This window comes from Tenrec ecaudatus, chromosome 14, assembly GCF_050624435.1.
Source record: "Tenrec ecaudatus isolate mTenEca1 chromosome 14, mTenEca1.hap1, whole genome shotgun sequence".
Lineage (NCBI taxonomy): Eukaryota > Metazoa > Chordata > Mammalia > Afrosoricida > Tenrecidae > Tenrec > Tenrec ecaudatus.
In genome coordinates, this window is record NC_134543.1 from 75,143,582 (window position 1) to 75,165,859 (window position 22,278).

At 43.5% G+C, this 22,278-nt stretch overlaps 1 protein-coding gene across 4 annotated transcripts in view; it reads right to left on the reverse strand.

Moving 5' to 3' along the window:
* G2E3 (G2/M-phase specific E3 ubiquitin protein ligase) overlaps positions 1 to 4,391 on the reverse strand; it is an 81,219-nt gene extending 76,828 nt beyond the window's left edge. For 2 of the 4 annotated variants that reach the window (XM_075532146.1, XM_075532144.1), the window contains exon 1: positions 4,257 to 4,391. The gene's annotated coding sequence lies outside the window, so the exon portion shown is untranslated. Of the gene's footprint in view, positions 1 to 3,885; positions 3,959 to 4,256 lie in introns of all 4 variants that reach the window. The other 2 variants (XM_075532147.1, XM_075532145.1) reach the window with 2 other exon arrangements.
* Positions 4,392 to 22,278: the final 17,887 nt, after the last annotated feature.

Consider the following 22,278-nt stretch of genomic DNA (forward strand, 5'->3'; position numbering starts at 1 on the left):
ATAAAGATGACTGGAAAAGAAGATTGGAACCTAATTGAGAAAGTATTGTTCAAATAGGAGGAGAAAGAGAAGGAGGAAAAGAAGAAAACGGTGGCAAATTAAAAAGCTATGAACTCTTGAGTTACATATTATAGGTAATAGGAAGAAAATGACTTTTTTTATGTGTAAGAGAGAGCATTATATCAAAGAGAAATTGTGTACTGAGAAAACATCCGACCATTCTAGATCAAGTCCTTAAGTCCGACATTAGCCCATATGTCTGATGCTAGTCCATAAATTATTTTTCAGACTCATGTTGCCACACGCAATGACGACAAAAAGATCACAGGGTAAAAACTCTTGTGGATCCAATGGCAGAGGAAGCACCAGAGTTGTCTCTGCAGGTCTCCGCCACATAACTCGCTCAGGTCTCAGCAGAGCTCCACATGGTTTGTCCACAGGAAGACGAAGACAGAGAGTGTGGCCCCACTTCCAGGAAGAAAGAGACGAAGTTCCCAGCATCCCTATGAGAAGGTCACCCCACCAGGAGGCGTCATCAGGTTGTGATCTGATTGACAGGCTAAACTTCATCTCTTCACTCTATCTATCAAGTTGGCAAGATATTATGTAACTACCACAAATACCTCCTGGACAGCTGTGATCTCACCAGTCAGGTCTGCGCACAGCACAGCGCAGGCAGGGGAAGTCTCTCCAAAAATTGCTACTTTAAATCATTTTATCTGCCGTTCTTACAGCTCTTAGCACAAACCATCCATACATACATTGTGTCAAGCACTTTTGTGCATATGTTGCCATCATCATTTTCAAAACAGTTTCTTTATTCTTGAGCCCTTGGTATTAACTTTTTTCCCCTCCCACCCTCTTGGACCCGATAAATTTAATTTTCATATTTTACACCATCTACTGTCTCTCTTCACCCACGTTTCCATTGTTCGTCCCCCTGGGCTGCATGGGCAGGTGGGGAGGGGCTTAATACATCGATCATTGTAATCAGTTCCCCGTTTCACCCCTCCCCCGCACCAAGCTCAAGGTATTGCTACTCCCATTATTGTTCCTGAGGGGTTTATCAGTCCTGGATTCCCTGTGTCGAGAACTCTTACCTGTACCAGTGTACATGCTCTGGTATAGTCCAATTTGTAAGGTTGAATTGGGGTCATGAGAGTGGGGGTGGGGGTGGGGAGAGGAAGCATTTCCAACAGGATCACTGAACACAAAATGGGTACATAAGCAAATGTGGTGAGGAAAGCTGATGGTGCCCGGCTATCAAAAAGTATCTGGGGTCTTAAAGACTTGAAGATAAACAAGCTGCCATCTAACTGAGAAGCAACAAAGCCCACATGGAAGAAGCACACCAGCTGCTGTGATCATGAGAAGTCAATGGGATCAGGTATTGGGCATCAAAGTCCAAGAACAAAAATCTTATCAATGTGAATGTTGGGGGTGGGGGGGGGCAGGAGTAGAGACCCAAAGCTTATCTGTAGACAACTAGCCATTCCCTTACAGAAGGGTCACAAGGAAGAGATGAGCCAGTAAGGGTGCAGTATAGCACCAATGAAACATACAACTTTCTTCTAGTTCTTTAAAGCTTCCTCCCCCACCACTATCATGACATCTATTCTACCTTACAAATCCGGCTAGATCAGAGCATGTACACTGGTACAGATAAGAGCTGGAAACACAGGGAATCCAGGACAGATAAACAACTCAGGAGAATTAATGAGAGTAGCAGTACCAGGAAGGGAAGGGGAAGATGGGGAGAGAAAGGGGGAACCGATCACGATGATCTACATATGACCCCCTCCCAGGGGGATGACCAACAGAAAAGTGAGAGAAGGGAGACATCAGTCAGTGTAAGATATAAATAAAAAATTAATAAATTATCAAGGGTTCATGAGGGAGGGAGGGTAGGGGGAAGAGTGGAAAATGAGCTGATACTAAGTGCTCAAGTAGAAAGCAAATGTTTGGAAATGATGGCAACATATGTACAAATGTGCTTGACACAATGGATATATGTATGGATTGTGATAAGAGCTGTAAGGGCCCCCACTAATATGCTAAAAAAATTAAAAAGTTATAGTCTCAGAAACCCACAAAAGCAGTCCTACCCTGTCCATAGGATCACACTGAGTTGGAATCTACTCAGTGGCAGTGAGCTTGGGGAGATGGGGGTGGGGGAGCAGGAGGAGGTGTGTTTGGACACAGGAATCTAAGGTCTTTGTTGTCCCCTTTAGTCAATTCCTGAACTTGACAAACCTTGTGTATGCACAGAACTTCTCCCTAGAGTTTTAAGGCTGTGACCCTTAAGAAGCTGACTGCCAGGCCTCTCTTCAAGGTACCTTTGTGTGGATTTAAATTGCCAGTCTTTCAACTAGCTGTTAAGTGTTTAACTATTTGTACAATAACCCTTTGAAGAAGGTGCTGCCAATATTCCTATTATACAAGGGAACAAAATAAAAGAGAAGCAAAGAAAGGTTAACTAGCTTGGCTAGGATCATACAGCTACTATGTGCTAATGATAGGATTTGGATGCTGGCAATCCAGCAACAGTGTCTTTAAACAACATTGCATGTTAATGCCTCTGTAGGAAAAAGAGGAGTTTTAAAAAAATGTTGGTCTATTTTTTTAGCTCCTAGTTTAATAGCAGATCTCTCAATCCCATCCTTCAAGCCCAACAGATCAGAATCTCTAATATTTGAAGTGCAGGAATGAGTATTAACAAGTTCTTTGAAAACACTGAATTAGGAGTAAAAACAAAAACTCATGGGAAGAGTGCAGGCAGGGACAAGGGACAGATGAAAGATTAAGAGATTAAACTCCTTCAAGTATTTTGGATATACAAAATATACTTAACACATCTATTTTTAAATGAACTAAATGGCAATCAGACCCCTCCCCAAATTAACATTTACTAGTAGTATGTATTAAATGAGAACAGACATTTCTGTGAAATCCTTAGAGAAGCCTACCAAATGTCTTCTATGCACTCTTCAAAAAAATTTTGTTATAAACATCATTAGTGAGTTTATTTTTCCTAGTTAACTGTGTTAAAGGTCATTAAGTAGGATGTTCAGTGGATGAAACCAAGTCTTTATTCTGTGTCCTACTTCTAAAACTATACAATGATTTGACAGCTTATTGTTAAGATCTTGAAAAAACAAAACACACCCAATTTGGATTTCCGAGGTTTTAAATGTTCGTTGGAGCTGAAAGCTTCATCTTTTTCCAGTACTGCTCGGCTTCAACTGCTGGCCTTGCAGTTAACAGCCCAACGCTTCCCCAACTGGACTACCAGGACTCCACAAGACCTAGCTGTTTTTATAAGTAATACAGTAAGATATAATTTTCTACACATTTCAAGTAGTCACTGTAGTTTCACATTTTGTGGATGCACTTAAACTAGCCTAGAAGGCACGGCTTCGCTAAGGTAGTTAGGTAGATCGTTATCCACTAAAACCAAAAAAAGACTATGTTTCTGGAAGCTTTAATAAAACAGTATGAAAACGAGCCCAATAATAATCCAGGTGGCCCATGAACGAAGGGGGTGAAAAGGGAGGGCGGTGAAACAAACCTTATCCCTATTGTTAGGAAGGTAAGACGCTTTTGAATCCCAGCTGTTACTCTAGCCAGTTAAAATGAGCAAGAGTCTCGGGTTTTTGCGGTACATGGGGGGAAAAAAATGTCAACCGCGAAAGAAAAATATCCGGGGTTTAAATACAAAGGCTACTCGGATTTCAGTTTAAATCCCCACCAGGCTCCACAAAGGCTGTCACTTCCTGCGGTTCAAGGAAATAAACACGGCGGCAGGCATCCCTCTTGGCAGCGCATCTCTTGGCATTCTAAACCTGCCCCCAACCTTCCATCTTTAAGAATAGAACATTCTGTTACCTGTGATAACGTCTTCGCAACCAGACGTAAATACCGTTGACGCGTCGACATTCAAGCCGAAGTAGCGGAAACCCTAAATTGCAAATCGGATGAAGTGGCTACGCGTCCGTTCCCGGAGCCGTTTACCGGCCGGCCGGGCCTGCACACCCTCCGCACTACGTTTGCTGTGGACTGTGTGCGCGGCCGTCGGGAGAGGGGCCTGGGAGACGCTTCCCGGCGTCCCGACTTCCCAAGTCTCCGCTCAACGCTCCCGAAGGCACGTCCAGGGCCCCGCGACGCACCCGGGAGCCTCAGACTCGCGGCAGCTGCCCGGCCCCCGTGCCGCCTCCCTCCCGGCAGTGCCCGGCTTCTTCCCGTCCCCACCTACTCACCAAGGCGCGCGAGGTGCAAGTGCCACGGCGCCTGGGTCACTTTTCCTTTCTCGCGCTGCGTCCCGAGCCAGCCACGATGAGCCCCATCCAACGGCCAGCACGATTCAAATTCAGTCACTTCCGCCCGCAACCCGGAAGACGCGTCCGGCCCCGCCCTCGAGTGGGCGTGGCCTCGTGGGGTACGGCGGAGGCGTGGCCGCGCTCTCCTTCGTTGTCCGGCTTGCTGCCACTTATGCTTAGGTTTCTATTGTCCGGTCTTTCTTCCTTCCCGGGAGCATCCACGCATAAGTCCTGCTGTGGGCTCGCTGTTCCCGCCGAGGGCACTGGAGAGAATCCTCTTGTTTCAGGAACGTCCTGGCATCCTAGCCTTGCCAGTGTCCCGCGCCTGTCGCCCTCGCGGAAACCAGAGCAAGGGCGGACTGAGAGCAGGGTGACCTTGGGTCCCTGTCCCAGCTCTGCTTCCCGCGCCAGAGGACGAGCAAAAAGTCGAGTATCACACTCTCCCTTTCCAGCCAGCACTGCCTACTCTCAAAGCCGTCGAGGATAGGTGCTGAAAAATCACACACTTGGGGGAAAAAGTTCCCCTTGTAATAAGGAATTCTTTTGCCATTATTCTGTGGGTCTTGGGATGAAAGTGTCATTTCACTTTACTAGGGACCACACAAATACTTTCGATCCCAAAGTCCCTCGACTTCTAAACAGACGTATCTTTTAAGAAAGGAAGGGCAGAGCATCTTCTTAGACAAAACTAAAATTGAACCCATAACCAGTCTTTAGAGCTCTGACAGTGACAGAGGTTGCCCCAGTTCATTTCCATATCAAATAGAATGAATTTAGCAAAACTGACCAGTTCAAACCAAGCCAAGATAGAACATCCTCAGCTACCTTTAAAACTACAGTTTGGAAGAGTCAGTTGCTTTCCATTTACAACAGGATGAAATACAGCCCGGTCCTATGCCATCCTCACACTTACTATGTCTCAGCCCATTGTAACTACTGTGTTAATCCTCCTTTATGAGGCATTCCTCTTTCCCACGCTGCCTCTACTTTACCAAGCATGATGACCTTTCCCAGAGACCAAGGAACCCTGGTGACATGGTGGCTACACGTTGGGCAGCCAACCACAAAGTTAGCCGTTCGAAACCACCAGCTGCTCTACCCAGAGCGAGCTGAGGCTTTCTCTAGTCAAGAGTTCCAGTCTCGGAAACTTACAGGAGCCTAACAGAGTCACTCAGAGTTGAAATTGACTTGATGATAGTGAGATAAAGTCTCACCAAACTTGCTTTTAAAGAGCATTCTGGCAATACTTCTTCTAAGACAGATTTGTTTGTTCTTTTTGGCAGTCTGTGGTATTTGCAGTATTCTTCTCCAGCCCTATAATTTAAATGCATCACTTTTTCTTCTGTGTTACTTACTCAACCTCCAACTTTCACAAGCAAATGTGTTGTTATTGTTGTTGTTAGGTGCCATCTAGTTGGTTCCCGTCCACAGCGACCTTATGCACAACAGAATGAAACTGCCTAGTCCTCATAATTGTTCCTATGCTTGAACCCTTATGCATAACTTCCAAACAAGCAATCAAGGAGATAGAAAATACCTTAGCTCGCACCATACTCACCTTAGTCCTCAAAGTGACATGCTTGCTGTTCAACACTTGTGCAGCAGATTTAAGGCGCTTTGACGAAACAGTGGTTACTCCTTGGGCTGCAAACTACAATCAGTCGTTTGTAAACACCAGCTGCTCCAAGGGCGAAGGACTGCATTTTTATTCCCTAAAGCAGTGTTCTTAACCTTCCTAATGCCGCACCCTCTTATACAGTTCCTCATGTTGTGGTGACCCCCGCCCCCCAAGCATAAAATTATTTTCATTGCTACTTCATCACTGTAATTTTGCTACTGTTATGAATCAGGTGACCCCTGCGAAAAGGTCATTCAACCCCCAAAGGGTTCGTGACCTGCCGATTGAGAACCACTGCCCTAAAGAATTACAGTCTTGGAAATTCACAGGGACAGTTCTACCCTGTCCTATAAGGTCTCCATGAGTCATAATTGACAAGATGGCAATGAGTTTTCCCAGCAGGTTTACCCAATTCACAATGCACTGTTTGTGCTCTCTTCATCCAATTCAAAAAACATTTATTAAATACAGATGATATAGGATGATGAGCACCCTCCTTCAGCTTCTGAGTCCTGGCTATTCCCACTGACGCCACTGCCACACGCCCTTATCCCCCTCCCCCCACCTCCTCACCTCCTTGCCCCCTCCCCCACTGTCAATGTTGATAAGGCTGCTGTCCAGGGGTTCCCTTCTTGGTCTAGCATAGCCTTCATCCCCTTGATCTACTCAGGCAGTTCCAGGTTCAAGTCAAACTCAACTGGAAATGCTGAGAGCCAGTACCTGACCAGGTCACATACTTTCACCTGTAGTGAGTTGGAACTGTCCTTCCGGGATCATTGGTAGATAGGGAACAGTTTGGAGGTCAGCTGCAAGAAGGGGGTTTAGCAGGGGTGCATCATGAGCAACACACGCATCAACTGTGCGTCCTGTACCTTCCCTGAGTCATCAGAGGCTTTAGTGAAGACAAAGAGCCAGCTCATTCATAATGTAGACCTTATTCAGACCCAGGGTGCAGGCCTTGGCTGCTGGCATGGGGATGCTGGGCCCAAATGAGTTTCAAGAGCCTCCTCCTGAGCTTCGACTGGACCCTGTGTGTGAGAGTCCCGTTTGATCTCTTGACTGCTGCTACCATGAGCATGGAATGTGGATCCAAGCAAGACAACATCCTTGACAACTTCAATCCTTTCTCTGTGTATCATGAGGTTACCTATTGGTATAGTTTTGCGGATGTTGGTTTTCTTTATATTGCATTGCAAACCCCACTGAAGGCTGGATCCTTGACTTCATGAACAAGTGTTTCAAATACTACCTATATGCACTTAAAAAAATCATAAGCATGTTTTAATGTTACAATCATGTTTTTAAAGAAACTGTTCAAATATAGCACACTCTGGAGACATAATGAGGATTTAATAAATGCTTAACTGTGTAATGTTTGAATACTTTGTATCTATTCACTTACTTATTTGACAGTTTGCTGTATTGTGGTAGCTTACATGATGTGATGATGATGAAAGCTGTTCCCCCAGTGTTTCACACACCAGCACAATCACCCAGTGGACAGATTTCAGGGGTTTCTGGCCTAAAATAGAACAAGAAGAAGTAAAAGCCAGACTACTTCTCAAAAATTCGCCACTGAAAACCTGATGAATAGCAAAGGAACACTGACTGATAATTCCTGACGATGAACCTCTCAGGTTGGAAGATGCTCATAGTATGACTGGGGAAGGCCTGCCTCCTGAAACTAGAGTTGACCTTAATGATAGGGATGGAGAGAAACTCTCTGGACCTTCCTTTGCTGATAGACATGACTCAGAATGAGAAGAACCAGCTGGAAACATCCATTAATAATTGAAATGCAGATGCATTAAGTAGGAACCTAGGAAAAGTAGTAATCATAGGGACCTTACAGCTCTTGCAACACATTTAAGTTTGGGCTTAGTCACTTTTCAAGTGCAACATGCAACTTGTGGCTATCATATTGATCAGTGCAGTTTAAAAATATATCACCATCAGTACCTCAGAACACAAGCTACCCTGAGACTGTATTATCAAAATCCCATTTCACTAAGCATTAACAAAACAAGTCCTTGTGGTACTGTCAAGTTGGACACCTAATCAAAGAGTTGGTGGTTCAAATCCACCAGTCGCTCCATAGGAGAGAGATTCGGCTTTGTACTCCTGTAAAGACTTACAGACTCAAAAACCCTACTTAGGGCCACTACAGTCAGAATTGGCTTCATAGCTGTGGGTTGGCTTGGGTTAAACATTTAAAAGTTATCCCAGTACAGTGGCTGAACACTCAGTTGCTACCCAACAAGCTGGCAGTTGTAGTTCACCAGCTGCTAACGAGGAGAAATCTGTGGCAGTCTGCATGTTTTGCTTCTGTAAAGATAACTTAGGAAATGCCATTTGGCAGTTCTACTCTATCTTAAAGGGCCTATATGAGGAGAGAGCAATGATTTTTCTTTTTGTTTTTTCACCTTTCATATTTAAAAGGGTGATATAGACAATTTTTTCTGTACAATTTTCAGCAGTATTGGAATATTTTAGAATGTGCTTAATATCTCTAATTATGGCATTAATGCTGCCGAGTTTTGTTACTTCACTACGAATCAAATTTTTGTACAAATATTATACAAAGTAAATTAAAAGTCACTATCCCCACTAAGTATACATACGAAATGGGGACATGAAGAAAACATTTATTTAAAAATATTTCAGAAAGGTACAAAGTTATTCTACTTTTCCTTACCTCATGAAGCTTCACTTACTTTTTTTTCTCCTAAGATTTTTGTCCTATGATTGTAATGGGTTCCTATAGTCCATTGCCTAGTTTAGAAATGGTAAACTGGCATTTGCCCTCTGCCCAGTTGACTCTGTATAAGTTGATTGGCAGTGGGTTCAGGACAGTTTGAAAGTTCCAGTATGAATTTTTGTCCCCAAAGCTTTTAAGTTCACTATATGAAACTATTCTTGCTGTAATGTGGAATTAGAATAGAAGAAATGTAGTGTCTTAGGCTGTTCTCTACAGAAGCAGAACCAGCAAAGCTTATATACGCATATCTATATAAAGAGAGAGCATTTATATCAGGAATATGATTCATGCAGTTGTAGAAACAGGCTGATCCAAATCTAGGCAGGTCCAATTCTACAGGTCAAATATTAGTTGGGCAGAAGGCTTCTCCCAACTCATACAGCTATGGGGACGATTGAATCCAAGATCTTCAGGAAGACAACAGGCTGATAGAGATGAATGGCTCTAAGGTCAGCAGGTCAGATGCTTAAACTTCCAGGATCAGTAGGCCATTGACTCTCAGCTCCAAAGAACTGAAGGTCAATGAGCTAGATGCAGCAACCAGACCCAGAAAAAAGAAAAAGAAAACAAGCTTTCCCACAGCGTCCACTTATGTTGGAAGCAGTGTCCACTTATGTTGGAACTTCTTTAAGGAAGCTTCCTTTAAATTGATTGCATCAGGGTTGTAACCTGATTAGGGGGTTTCATCCCACCCTAATCATTTTATAGGCCACTCATATTAGATCCCATTGTGGATGTGAGTACATTTCCTTCGGTCAGATCATGGAGGGTTACTAGGTCTTAACCTGCAAGCCATTGCAAATCCTAGCATACCCAAGTGGTTACAAAATCTAACTATCACAGTTAGGTTGCATTTTCATTAACATTTAAAAATCCTTAATTACAGAGCCCTATTAATCTATTTAAAAAACAAGCAGATAAACAAACAAACAAAATAGCCCTGGAAAACCCTGTGGAGCTCAGACTGTTGTACACTGAAATATGTGAATCGACGAGTTGACTTCTGATATTGATAGGAAATCATTTTTGCCCCAGATATGGTATTTATGTCAATATAAAAATGTTATGAACATTCAAGTCCCCTCTTCTGAATTATTAGCACTGCACTAGAATCTGGTTGCTAATTTTTTTTAATTTGCCAGAAATAAAATAAAATTTCATTACTATCATTTAATGTTGTCATGTTTATAATTAATATATCAACATTTCTTTGTGTTAATAACATTATTATTGTATGAGTCCATCATCAATACATATTTATCAAGCATCTAATATGTTGTCAGTCAAAAAAATTCACTGAATCATTGGGAATCAACTGTCCTATGGTTTCTCTTTGGGTTTCCCAAGCTGGACATTTTTATGGGGACAGAAAGTATCACCTTTCTCCCTCAAAGAAGCTGAAGGTTTAAACTGCTGACCTTTCAGTTAGCCAGACATGTAAGCCACTAGGCTTCCAGGCCTCCATATGTCGTCAGTGGTGCGGAGAAATTTCTGAATGTGAATTTACTCACACACTGACGAAAATGCTCCTTTACTCCTATTAGTTTACCTGATCAGCCTTTAAACATCGTTTTTAAAACTTGAATCCCAATACATTTTAGGAAAAGTAGGTGGTTGTCTGCCACCAAATAGAACTTTTTCCTCAAGGTCTCATCCACATGTTTTGATTTAAAATTTTAAACAAACTGTAATTCAATGTCTCTTAAGTCAAACACACCACCTCTTGCCAGCAGGAAGCACCACCCAAAACAGCAATTTCAGGTCTCTTCTTTCAGGGTTGTTTGTATAATAAGTAGGTATATTAACAGCAATGATTTTGATGATCCTATTCCTGCTGGGTGACTATGTGGTTTTAGCAAGACAGGCTTAAAGGTTGTTTGTAGTTGTCTATACAAGAAAAGGCGTTTTAATATAGGTCAGGTCAGGAGTGTAGTAGGTGTATTTTAACATTGCCCCTCTTCATCTTGGTGTTTCAAACAAATTATGGTCTGGATCATTTTCCTTAATTGCTGTCTGTTGGCCTGAAGTGTTTGCATAGAAATCAGAGCCTCTTTACATATAAGAGTAACTTCAAAGGCACACTCACTGGTAGTGCCACCTAGAATAAATCAAGTAATGAACAACATGTTTGAACTGAATCTTAAAAATTCTTGGGTACAATTGCCAGCAATCAAAACTGTTTTCAGTTTATTTTGTGTACTTTGATTTCTTTAATGCCTCCCAAAATACTCAAGGAAAATGACTTCTCAACTGAGTTCATAAAGTGATTCAGTTATAATGAGCATGATTCTCACCTGCTTGTCTTGATGGGGTTGGAAGAAAAGTTCAAATTCTCACCAAGGTCCGGGGCACAGAATTACCTCTTAGGAAGCAGGCACTTTCCTAAAGCTTTACTTAGACCCTTAGGGATGTTCTTTAGGAAAAATTCTTCAAGGAGACTCAAAGAGCACCATCATCAAGTCAATGCTGACATACTGACCCCTTGTGGGTTTCTGAGACAGTAACTGTTCATGGGCGTAGAAAAGGCTGTCTTTCTTGCTCAGAGCTGCTGGTGCTTTTGAACTGTGAACATGAGGATCACCGCCCAATGCATAACTGGCAGATAGCTAGATTAGCGATAAAAATGGGTTGTTTCCCCACAATGTCTGCGCTAGCAGATATAGGCTGGCAGGGCCACAAGAAAGGGGTTGCAGGGAAATCCGGCACAGTACTTAGACACCTATGGGAAAATCCAAACTAGGCATGTGGAGACCCAGGCCACCTAAGCACAGGGGGAAGCCAACCTGGCACACCCACCTTAGGTACCAGCAATATTACATCACACAGGTGCGCCTAAATTCAGACAACAGATCAGTCAGTATCCTCCACCACGCCTCCCAGCCAGTGGGGATTGGAGGGTATCAACAGCAGACTGAGGGCAGGTTCAGGTGCTTTCAGGGTGCTCTCGGGATTTCCTGCTCTTGTTCCACACACTTGGTTTTGGTCTCCTGTTCAGGCATTCCTTACACATGTTTTCCAGTTGAGAACTTTCCCCCAGCCTTAGCCATGCAGCCTTGCATACTTTCCAGGGATAGTACATGCCTTTTGAGACTGTTATACCTGGAAATTCCCTTTCCCTCTTGAACGTCACTTGAATTATAAAAGTGCTTCTGACTGGAGAACCGAGGTAAACCAGCCCAGAGACCTCACATGTTCGCCACACCACTGGGGCTAAGTGGTGGACTATGTGGAGCTCGCCTTTTAGAGCTCAACAGGCGGCGGCTGATATACCATGGAATACTAAGAAAGCAGGAACAGTGTTACCGTGGGGCTTCTCTCCTGCTCATCTGTAAAATAGAAATGATCCCAAGAACCTGATCAGTTTGTGGCCAATTTTAAATGAGAAGAGATGTATAAAAGCAATGCTTATTAGGCAAAATGGGCACAATAACTTATTTCAATGGTATGTGGCATTCCTGCCAAGTACCTACAGGTTCACAGTTTATTTAAAATCAAACAGGAGTCTCTCAGGTGGTTTGGTTTTTAACCTCATGCTTCTTCTATCATCCATTCAGAGTCTATATTAAGTTCTGAGTCTCTCATACATATATATATATATATATATATATATATATATATATATATATATATATATATATATATAAAATAATCTGTTATAATATAAAGGACAAGAAGCCTTAGCGTTAAGTTTCCGGGCAGGGTGGTTTACCTCGGTTCTTGCTTCTCAATGCTGAAAGAATTCACCCGGCAGAAGCACTTTTGTCAATCCAAGTGACTTTTAGGAGGGAAAGGGAAGTTTCGGGTATTACAGTCTCGGAAAGTACAAGCTCTTTCTGGGAAGTGTGCAGGTTATGTGGAGACTTCACAGGAGCTTGCGACTGGAGATAGCCACTTCAGGGGAGCTCAAAAACCATGTGAAAAAAGTACCAGAACTGGAGCTCAAAACCAAGTGTTTGGAATCAAGAGCAGGAAATCCCAAGAGACCGTGAGCCCCGAGGGCACGAGGGCAACTGCACGCTGTGCATATGGGGAAAATGTCACCCTCCGATGTGCATGAGAGCACTGAAACAAGAGAAGAGAGAGAGCAGCCTGCTCTCAGCCTGCTATTTATGCCACTGGCTGGGGTTGGGTGGGGTGGGGTGGGGGCATGGTTGAAGGAATTGGTCAATCTTATTGGCTGAGTTTAGGCGCACCTTTTTAATGTCCTGTTGCCTAGGTGCCTGGGTCTGCACATGCCCAGTTCTGGATTTTCCCATAGGTGTCTACTTAGTGTACCTGATTCCTTTCAAACTCCTTTATTGTGGCAATGCCAGCTAATTTTCATTTAGGATAGGATAGGTGGAGACAACCTCTTTCTCCCAAATCTAGCTACCTTTCATTAGTAGTGCAATGGTTGAATGCTAACCAGAAAGAAAGTAGTTTGAACCCACCAGTAGTTAACGCCAAAGGAGAAAAGACCCAGAGAGCCAGCTACTCGAGTGAAAGATGGCAGCCCGGCAAACCCAGTACAGTGGTTCCACTCTGTTCTAGGGGATCGCTGTGAGTGGGGGTCAACACGAGGGCATACCACAATATTTAGAACTACTGAATTACTCTTAGCCATCTATTTCTGTATCTCAAATGGATAATGAGAACTTGGGGTCCAGTGTGTTACTTGTATGCTTTGTGGGAAATGATGGAAGTTTTCAAGCCTAGTGTCCCTGGTTGGTGCATATAATTATTCACGCCAGTGCTAACCAAAAGGAGATTCAAATGGCCTACTGTGACCAGTGTCTGACAAATCAGTCGTTGAAAAACCTGTGGATCTCAGTTCTACTCTGGCACACCTGGGGTTGTTTCACACATCAAATAGGTGATTGTGTCAGGCTAGGTTCTCTAGGAAACAAAACCAGTGATGCTTGCTTTGTGTTTATTAAAAAAAAAAAAGGACATATCAAGATGTGAACTAGAGGCTTCTCCTGAATCACCTCCCTATAGGGGCTGATGAATAAGAAGTGGGAAGATGAGGCAGGAAGATGACAGGCTGGTAGATGCAGAGCTGAATGCATCCAAGGTCAGGCTGAAACAGGCAAGCTCATATCACAAAAGTCCTTTGCTCCAGAAGGCCTTCTCCCCACCTTCTAACTAGCCTTTGTTTTGCCCAAGATCATCTGTGTTTTATCATCACAATGGAATGAAGGTCTGTAAGTGCCCTTAGGACAATTCTTGCTTAAATTACCCCTTTTTCCTTATCAAAGAGGAGCAATGAGTCATTCTCCCTGGGACAGGTGTGTTTATTTTCCCCTCATGAAGGAGGCTAAAGACAAAATTCAGGAACAGGATCGTAAAACAAGGTGCCTAAGACTTCACCGAAATATACTTTTACTTTACTACTGTTAATACCGTTTACTTAGTAGTAATATAAATTTTTAACATGCTTTCTGCTTTCTGTATCCTGCTTGCTCCCTAAAATGAAATTGAAAAGACTCAACCAATGAAACAATCCCGCTGAAGTACGGTAGATTGTTCCTTTTAAATGTCGCCTCTGCAGTCCGCCCTAGCCTGATAAAATAAAGACTTCAAATAATTTGAAGTGGACATTGTAGTGGTCTTCATTTACTCGAACCCGCAACAAGGCTATAAAACAGGAGGTGAATAAACTAATGTCCAGATCCAGCAGTATAAATGAGTTAGCTTCTGCACAGTGTCAATTTATACTAGGAGTAGGCCATGCCCATAATTAAACCTCTCTCAACTGTATCAGATGAAGAAGGTGTTATTCTACACTGTTCTTTTCATAACGGCCTGCTGTTTCTCAGAAGATCTCATCATGCAGTTGACCACACTATGTTAGATTATACCAAAACCATATTCACTGCCACAGAGTCATTGCTGACTCATAATGACACTCCTGTGGGTTGCCAAGCCTATAACTGTTTATGGGAGTAGAAAGCCCAGTTTTTCTCCTTCAGAGCTGCTGGTGGTTTCAAATTGCTGACTATGTAGATCGCAGCCCAACGCATAACCACTACACCACCAGGGCATGGGAGAATCCTGGTCCCCTAAGTTGACATAAAACCTAACTATCACAGTGATGAAACAAGGGCTTAATGAAAGTGAATAATTTGCCCAAACCATAGTAAGTAGAACTGTTATTTTGACTACTTCTTTGGAAACACACACACAAAAAAAACTCTGCTAGTGCAATAGATAGATTAAGCTCTGTGCTGCTAAATGTAAAGGTTGGTCCATAAAGATTTATAGTCATGGAGTAGCTGTGGAGCAGTTCTACTTTGGTAGGAAACAAGGAAAACCTGGGAGGAAGTGTAAGAGATTTAACCTCTACAGTTCATGACCACACGGCTTGGAAAACTAACACTAGTGTTTAGAGCATTGGTTCTCAACCTGTGGGTTGTGACCCCTTTGGGGATCAAACGACCTTTTCACAGGGCTTGCCTGATTCATAACAATAGCAAAATTACAGTGATGAAGTAGCAATGAAAATAATGTGACGGTTGAGGGGTCACCACCACATGAAGAACTGTATGAAAGGGTCGTGGCATTAGGAAGTCTGAGAACTATTGATTTAGAGGAAAGCTTCCACAGTCATGGGAGAATAGACAGAGCCAAGTGCACCTATTCTTCACAACCACTCGCTATGAAATGGTAAGCTGTCTCCCAAGATGCCTGGCTCCTCATATGGGCAGTTAAAGGATCCCTACCTCTAAGTGTATTTCTGCCTTTGTCTTTTCTTCTTTTAATTGCTCATTTAAGTGGGGGCTCTTGCAGATATGAAAACAATCCATAAATCAATGACATCGAGCAACCTTGTACAGATGCTGCCATCATCATTTTCAAAACATTTCATTCTTAGAGAGTAATTGACACCATTTGTTTCTCGCTTGCCAGGCACTTCTTATGAAGTGTCCCCATAGAGGGCTCGGGAGATTCAAGAGGAACACATTGCCCATTTCACTGTATGTACTGCCCAGAGGCTTGCAAGCCCCACAAAACTTTATTGTTGAATAACCTCCAGACTGCCCTTCTCCTGATATTGGAGATCAGGCCCTGGGGCCTTGCGTTCCTGTCTCCTCTTTTCTGGAGTTGCACACACAGCTCCTAAGGGCCCATGCGAGTGTGGGGCTGGAGCCCACTTACTCTGTGCTCCAGGATCATGATGGATAGGCATCGACTCTAAGGCAGTGGGTTGTTTGGTTTGGCATTTGGATACAAAGAAGTCCTGGTACAGAGGGTAAAGCACCAGACTGCTTAAAGCAAATATTTAGCAGAACTTCTATCGAGATTTACAGCCTCAGAAACCTTATGGGGCGGGTTTACTTTGTCCTGTGTGGTCCTCATAAATCCTAATCCATTCAAAGGTAGTTGGATATTTAGATTCAAAGACTGTTCCGCTTTCATTACACTATTTAAATTCACACAAAGTGAGATGTGAGCAGCTATAAGAAACCTGACACCAGGGCTCAAGGAAAAGGAAAACGTTTGGAGAATCATGATGGCAACAAATGTACCAATGTGCTTGACACCATGGATGGATGGATGGATTGTGATGAGAGTTGTACAAGCCCCCAATAAAATGATTTTTTAAAAAAAGAAACCTAACCCTAACGAACCTAAAACAACCAGCTAATACTGTTGGATTTTTATGGGAAATTTCTTTACCCACCCGTAGAACTGTAGGATTCTAATTTGGCAAGGTTTCCACGACTGTTCATAAGGGTTTCAGTGGCTAACCCCTCAGAGTGGACCACCCATCTCATCTTCCATGGCTGTTCCTGATATGGAAGCTCTACCGGAATCTGCTCAGCACGAGTGACCCTGAAATAGCAGTGACATACCTTTCAGCATCACAGGAACAAGTAAGTCACCGCAGTACAACAGACTCTCAAGTAATGGCAGCAAAACTGGAGATCACATGATAAAATTTTGCCAGGCAGCCTTTTTCAGCAACATAAATGGCAATTATACAGGTGGACCCTACCAGGTGGAATACACAGGAATCAAATCACCTGCATCTAGTAGGTTTCTGGGATGGTTGACCTCGGTTCTTGCTTCTCAACCCTGAAAGAATCCACACGGCAGAGCACTTTTGTAAATCCAACTTATTTTTATGAGGGGAAGAGAAGTCTCAGGTATTACAGGCTGAGAAAGTACACGCTACCTCTGGAAAGCATGCAAGGCCGTGTGGTCATCGTGCAACAGTTCGTGACTGAAGATGGTTACTTCAGGGGAGCTCGAAAAACCATGTGAGGGCACCAGAACAGGAGTGTGGAGCCAGAGCGCTGAGCCAGGAAGCACAACGAGGGAGAGGCCTCGAGAGGGGTCTGCAGGTGTGTGCGTGGCCCGCACATGGGAGAAATCCCACCCTTCGATGAGAGAGAGAGAGAGAGAGAGAAAGAGAGAGAGAGAGAGCGCCTGCCCCCATTGGCTGGGGGATGGGGGCGTGGTTGAGGGTATTGACCTTAGTGGCTGAGTTCAGGTACACCGAGTGATGTCACATGACTGGTACCTAGGTGTTTTCTCACAGGTGTCTAAAGGGTGCCTGATTTCTTTGTAACCCCTTTAATGTGGCACTTGGTGGAGACAACCAAACGGTAGATTAGGGCTAAAGGGGTTGTCTCCACCAAGAGCTATAATAAAGGGGGTAAAAGGGGGCATGTCACATCTAAGGAAATGACTGATTCTTGATCATTTCAATAGGATCTGTTTTCTCGATTTATCATGATTTTGTTTATTGGACTCACTGAAGACTTTTGTTTTCTTCATGTTGCTGAAGGCTGTAGTCTGTTCTATGCCACCAGTCAGCACTTCAAGTGTCCTTTGCTTTCAGCAAGGAAGGTTGTGATCACAGCTTGATAATGAGTCTCCAGCTGTGACGCTGCCTTCTTCTTTAATGTAGCCCAACGGCTCCGATTATTTGCGCAGCTCCAGACTGAGGTTACAGAGATAGATAAACTGCAGAAGCTAGGAGTCTAACTGTCTTATATTAACAAGATGGATTGATAGAGTGGCTACAACATGGTTTCGGACATAACAATGGTAAAGAAGGTGCAGGCCTGGCAGCGGACTCTCGTGTTGTATGTGGAGTTGCCACGAGTCAGAATGCACTGGATGACACCTAACAACAGCAACACGGGACAGGTGAAGAGTTTAACGTGCATTTCAGTAGAGTTAGTCAGAAAGTTCCTGAGGCAAAAACAAAGCAATTTGCAATGTTTATCTTTTCAAGTAATACTTTCCTGTAATGGTAAAGTCAAGTTGAAGAAGACAGTGGGGAAAAAGTCAAATTAGTTTAGTGAGGACAATAGACTAGTAAAGTCATATTAATGTAGCCTGGAAAGTAGGTGCATAAATGGTTCCTCTTTTATTATTTATTTAGGTTCCTCTTTTCAATGTTCTCCCTTACAGCCATCAGATAAATTTTACTTGGTTATGGGGAATTCCTGCCTGTGTACCTGGAGCACAAGGCAGCTCAGCCAACACTCATCAACAATCCAGGCTGTTGCAGGAACCTCTGCCCAACCTCTGCAATGCCAAAGCAGGCAACCCACCAGCCTTCTGGGGCACCCCCCTGATAGGGAAGCCACAGGAGTATAAAGTGGTAGGTTAATCCCATAGTAAAATTAGCTGTAGGAAGTTCGAAGCGGCATTCCTATAAGTCTCCCAGAGAGAGCCAGTGCTCTTCGACTCCCTGGAAAATGGCACCTGGCTCCTCTAAAACAACACAACACAAACAGCCATCAACTCCAACGACCTCAACGAAAAATCAGGAGAAACAAAAGGAAATGGCAGAAGATGTCCTGAACATAACAACATACATAGAAGAAGCAGACATTGAAGTGCCACAGAAAGAAATTTTCAGAATGCTGCTTGGAGTCATACAGGATATGAGGGGAACAATACAGAAAAAGGATGAAATGATAGAGGAGATAAAGGCCATACACTAAAGGGAAATACAGGAGCTTAGGGAGGAGATAACAAAATCCAGTGGCAGAAACACGGACCTTGAGAATCGACTGGAGGAATCAGAGAACCTCATCACTGACTTGGAGGACAGCCAAGCAGACCTTAACAAACATGAATAAAAATCTAATAAGATCATCAGAGAAGCTGACGAAAACCTAAGAGCTATGTCTGATGCTTTGAAGTGGAACAATATTAGAATTATTGGCTTACCAGAGGAAGACACAACAAAGACGTCATGTGCAACAATAGTGAGAGAATTCTTGAAGGAAAATGTCCCCAGCTTAATGAATGAAAACCAGGCAACCATTCAAGAAGAAGTCACCAAGGCACATAATAGTTAAACTATCCAACTTTGAGGAAAAGGAGAAAATCATGAGAGCAGCTAGGGAAAAACAAGCAATCACATATAAAGGTTCCACATAAGAATATGTTCAGACCTATCAGCAGAAACTATGAAGAAGAGGAGAGAGTGGTGTAACATATTCCAAAAATTGAAGGAAAACAACGCAAACGCAAGAATACTCCACCCAGCCAAATTATCAATCAAGATAGATGGAAAAGTAAGAGTCTTCCCAGACAAGGAAAAACTCAAAAAATACGTTAGAAAAAACCCAGCCCTACAAAAGAGCCTTTCCGCCCAGTATGGGAAGAAGAACAACACTCACCAAGCATAAATAAGAGAGCCACATAGAACAACGTCAACCAGAGGGCAACAAAGAGAAAACAGACCCCAAGATAGCATTGGCTTAAGGATGGAAAGAAGTCAAGAATGATATATATACACACACACATGCACAACACACTAATGAGAAAGGAAAATAGGAAAACTTCCAACACAAAAGGTACAAGGTGACATCACAGAGTCTGAAGATGGAGATAATAACCCTGAATATCAATGGCCTGAACTCAGGCATTAAAAGACAGACACTAGCAGATTGGCTTAGAAAACACAACCCATCAATCTGCTGCCTACAGGAGACACATCTCAAGGCTACAGACAAAAATAGGCTGAGAATCCAAGGCCGGAGAAGGTCCTACCAAGCAAACAGCAATACAAAAAAAGCAGGGGTTGCAATCCTTATCTCGGATAAAATTGACCTCAAAGGCAAATGATAAAAAGAGATAAGGAGGGACACTATATAATGCTCAAGGGAATGGTAGGCGAAGAACCACTAAGCATTGTAATCCCGCTGAATGAGAGACCCCCTGAATATATCAAGCAAACACTCCAAAAGATTAAGGAAGAAATCACAGACTCGACAATTATAGTGGGTGACTTCAACACACCACTCTCGGAGAAAGATAGATCACAGGGAAAGAAACTCACCAAGGAGCTAGAGAGCTAAACACCACAATTAGACAACTTGACCTGACAGATATTTACAGAGCTTTTCATCCAAATATAAAAAAATTCATATTCTTTTCAAGTCCACATGGAGTAGGGAACCAGTGGAAAGGTTTGGGGGGCTGACCCCAGTACCAAATACTAAGTGTGCACCTGCCCTTCCCCCCAGAAGAATTTATTTCAAAGGACGGCATTGAATCTGCAGCTCTGTGAGAGGGAAATGTCTGATCAGAGCACACGGGAGCAAATGAAGGGGGAGTAGGAGAGAGTGGAGTACATCCTGGCCCACCAGGCCTTGAGGACAATGATACCAATTAGAGCAGCCAGTCCACAGAGAGGACCACATGGCCAGCACCACTATGAGACATGACGTCCCGCACTGACCCATGGCCCATGCGGGGGTCAGCACCAGAGACACAGTGTGGGAATTGTGTCTGACCTGATTGCACCACACTGAGACAAAGCACTGGGGGAGTGCAGTGGAACAGCAAGGGAATGGAGTGGCAAGATCCCCAGGGAATGCTGAAGGTGGACTTTGGGGCCAGGGTGTGGTGCCCCAACAGACTGGACTGGAAAGCACTCCTAAATGGCAACAAACAATCCTTAAACTAACGACAAGCTTTTCTTTCTTGTGTTTTGTTCTTTGTCAGTGGTTTGTTGTTGTTTTGTTGTATATTGTTGCTTGGTTTTGCTGTGTCTTGTTTTTGTGCATGTTATTATCTCTGCAGGTCTGTCTAAATAAGATAGGCTGGATGAATAATGTGGTGGAAAAACAATTGGACCGACAGTTCCGGGGGGGAAATGGGACAGGGGGAGGTAGGAGGTAAGGAAGTGGTGTTAACAAACCCAGGGACAAGGGAACAACAAGTGATCCAAATTGGTGGTGAGGTGGGTGTGGGAGGCCTGGTAAGGCATGATTAAGTGTAATGTAAATAAGAGGTATTGCTGAAACCCAGGTGGGAATGGAGCATGATATTGGGACAGGAGGAAAGTCAAGGAATATAGAGGAAAGAGCTGGGAGGCAAAGGGCATTTATAGAAGTCTAGACAGAGACATGTCCATATGCAAATATATATATGAGGATGGAGAAATAGATCTATGTGCCTATATTTATAGGTTTAGTATTAAGTTTGTGGAAGGACATTGGGCCTCCACTCAAGTACTCCCTCAATTGAAGAATACTTTCTTCTATTAAATCGGCATTCTATGACCCTCACACTCCCGTCACAACTGCTGAAGATAAAGCGGGTGAATAAGCAAATGTGGTGAAGAAAGCTGATGGTGCCCAACTATCAAAATATATAGCATCTGGAGTCCTAAAGGCTTGAAGAAAAACAAGCGGCCATCTAGCTCAGAAGCAATAAAGCCCATATGGAAGAACACACCAGCCTGTGTGATCACGAGGATTCGAAGGGATCAATTATCAGGCATCAAAGAACAAAAAATCATATCATTGGGTGCACACCTCCATGATACGATCTCTGAGGACAAACGGGTGCATAAGTAAATTGGCGAAGGAAGCTGATGGTGCCCAGCTATCAAAAGGTAAAGCGTCTGGGGTCTTAAAGGTTTGAAGGTAAACAGAGGCCATCTCAGAAGCAACAAAGCCCACATGGAAGAAGCATACCAGCCTGTGAGATCACAAGGTGTTGAAGGGATCAGTGATAAGGCATCATCAGAACAAAAAACTTTTACCATAGTGAATGAAGGGGGAAGTGCAGAGTGGTGTCCCAAAGCCCATTTGTCGGCCCCTGGATATCCCCTTGCAGAGGGGTCTAGGGGAGGAGATGAGTCAGTCAGGGTGCGGTGTAGCACCAATGAAGAATACAGCTTTCCTCTAGTTCCTAAATGCTCCCCCACCCACTATCATGATTCCAATTCTCGTTTGCAAGTCTAGCTAGACTAGAGGATGTACACTGGTGCAGATAGGAGCTGGAGGCACAGGGAATTCAGGGCAGAAGATTCCTTCAGGACCAGGGGTGTGAGGGCGATACTAAGAGGGTAGAGGGAAAGTGGGTTGGAAAGAGGAAACCGACTACAAGGATCTACATGTGACCTCCTCTCTGGGGGATGGACAACAGAAAAGTGAGTGAAGGGAGACATTGTACAGGGCAATATATGACAAAATAATAATTTATAAATTATCAAGGGCTCATGAGGGTGGGGGGAGCAGGGAGGGAGGGGAGATAAAGAGGAGCTGATGCCAGGGGCTTAAGTGGAGAGCAAGTGTTTTGAGAATGATGAGGACAATGAATGTACAGATGTCCTTTACACAATT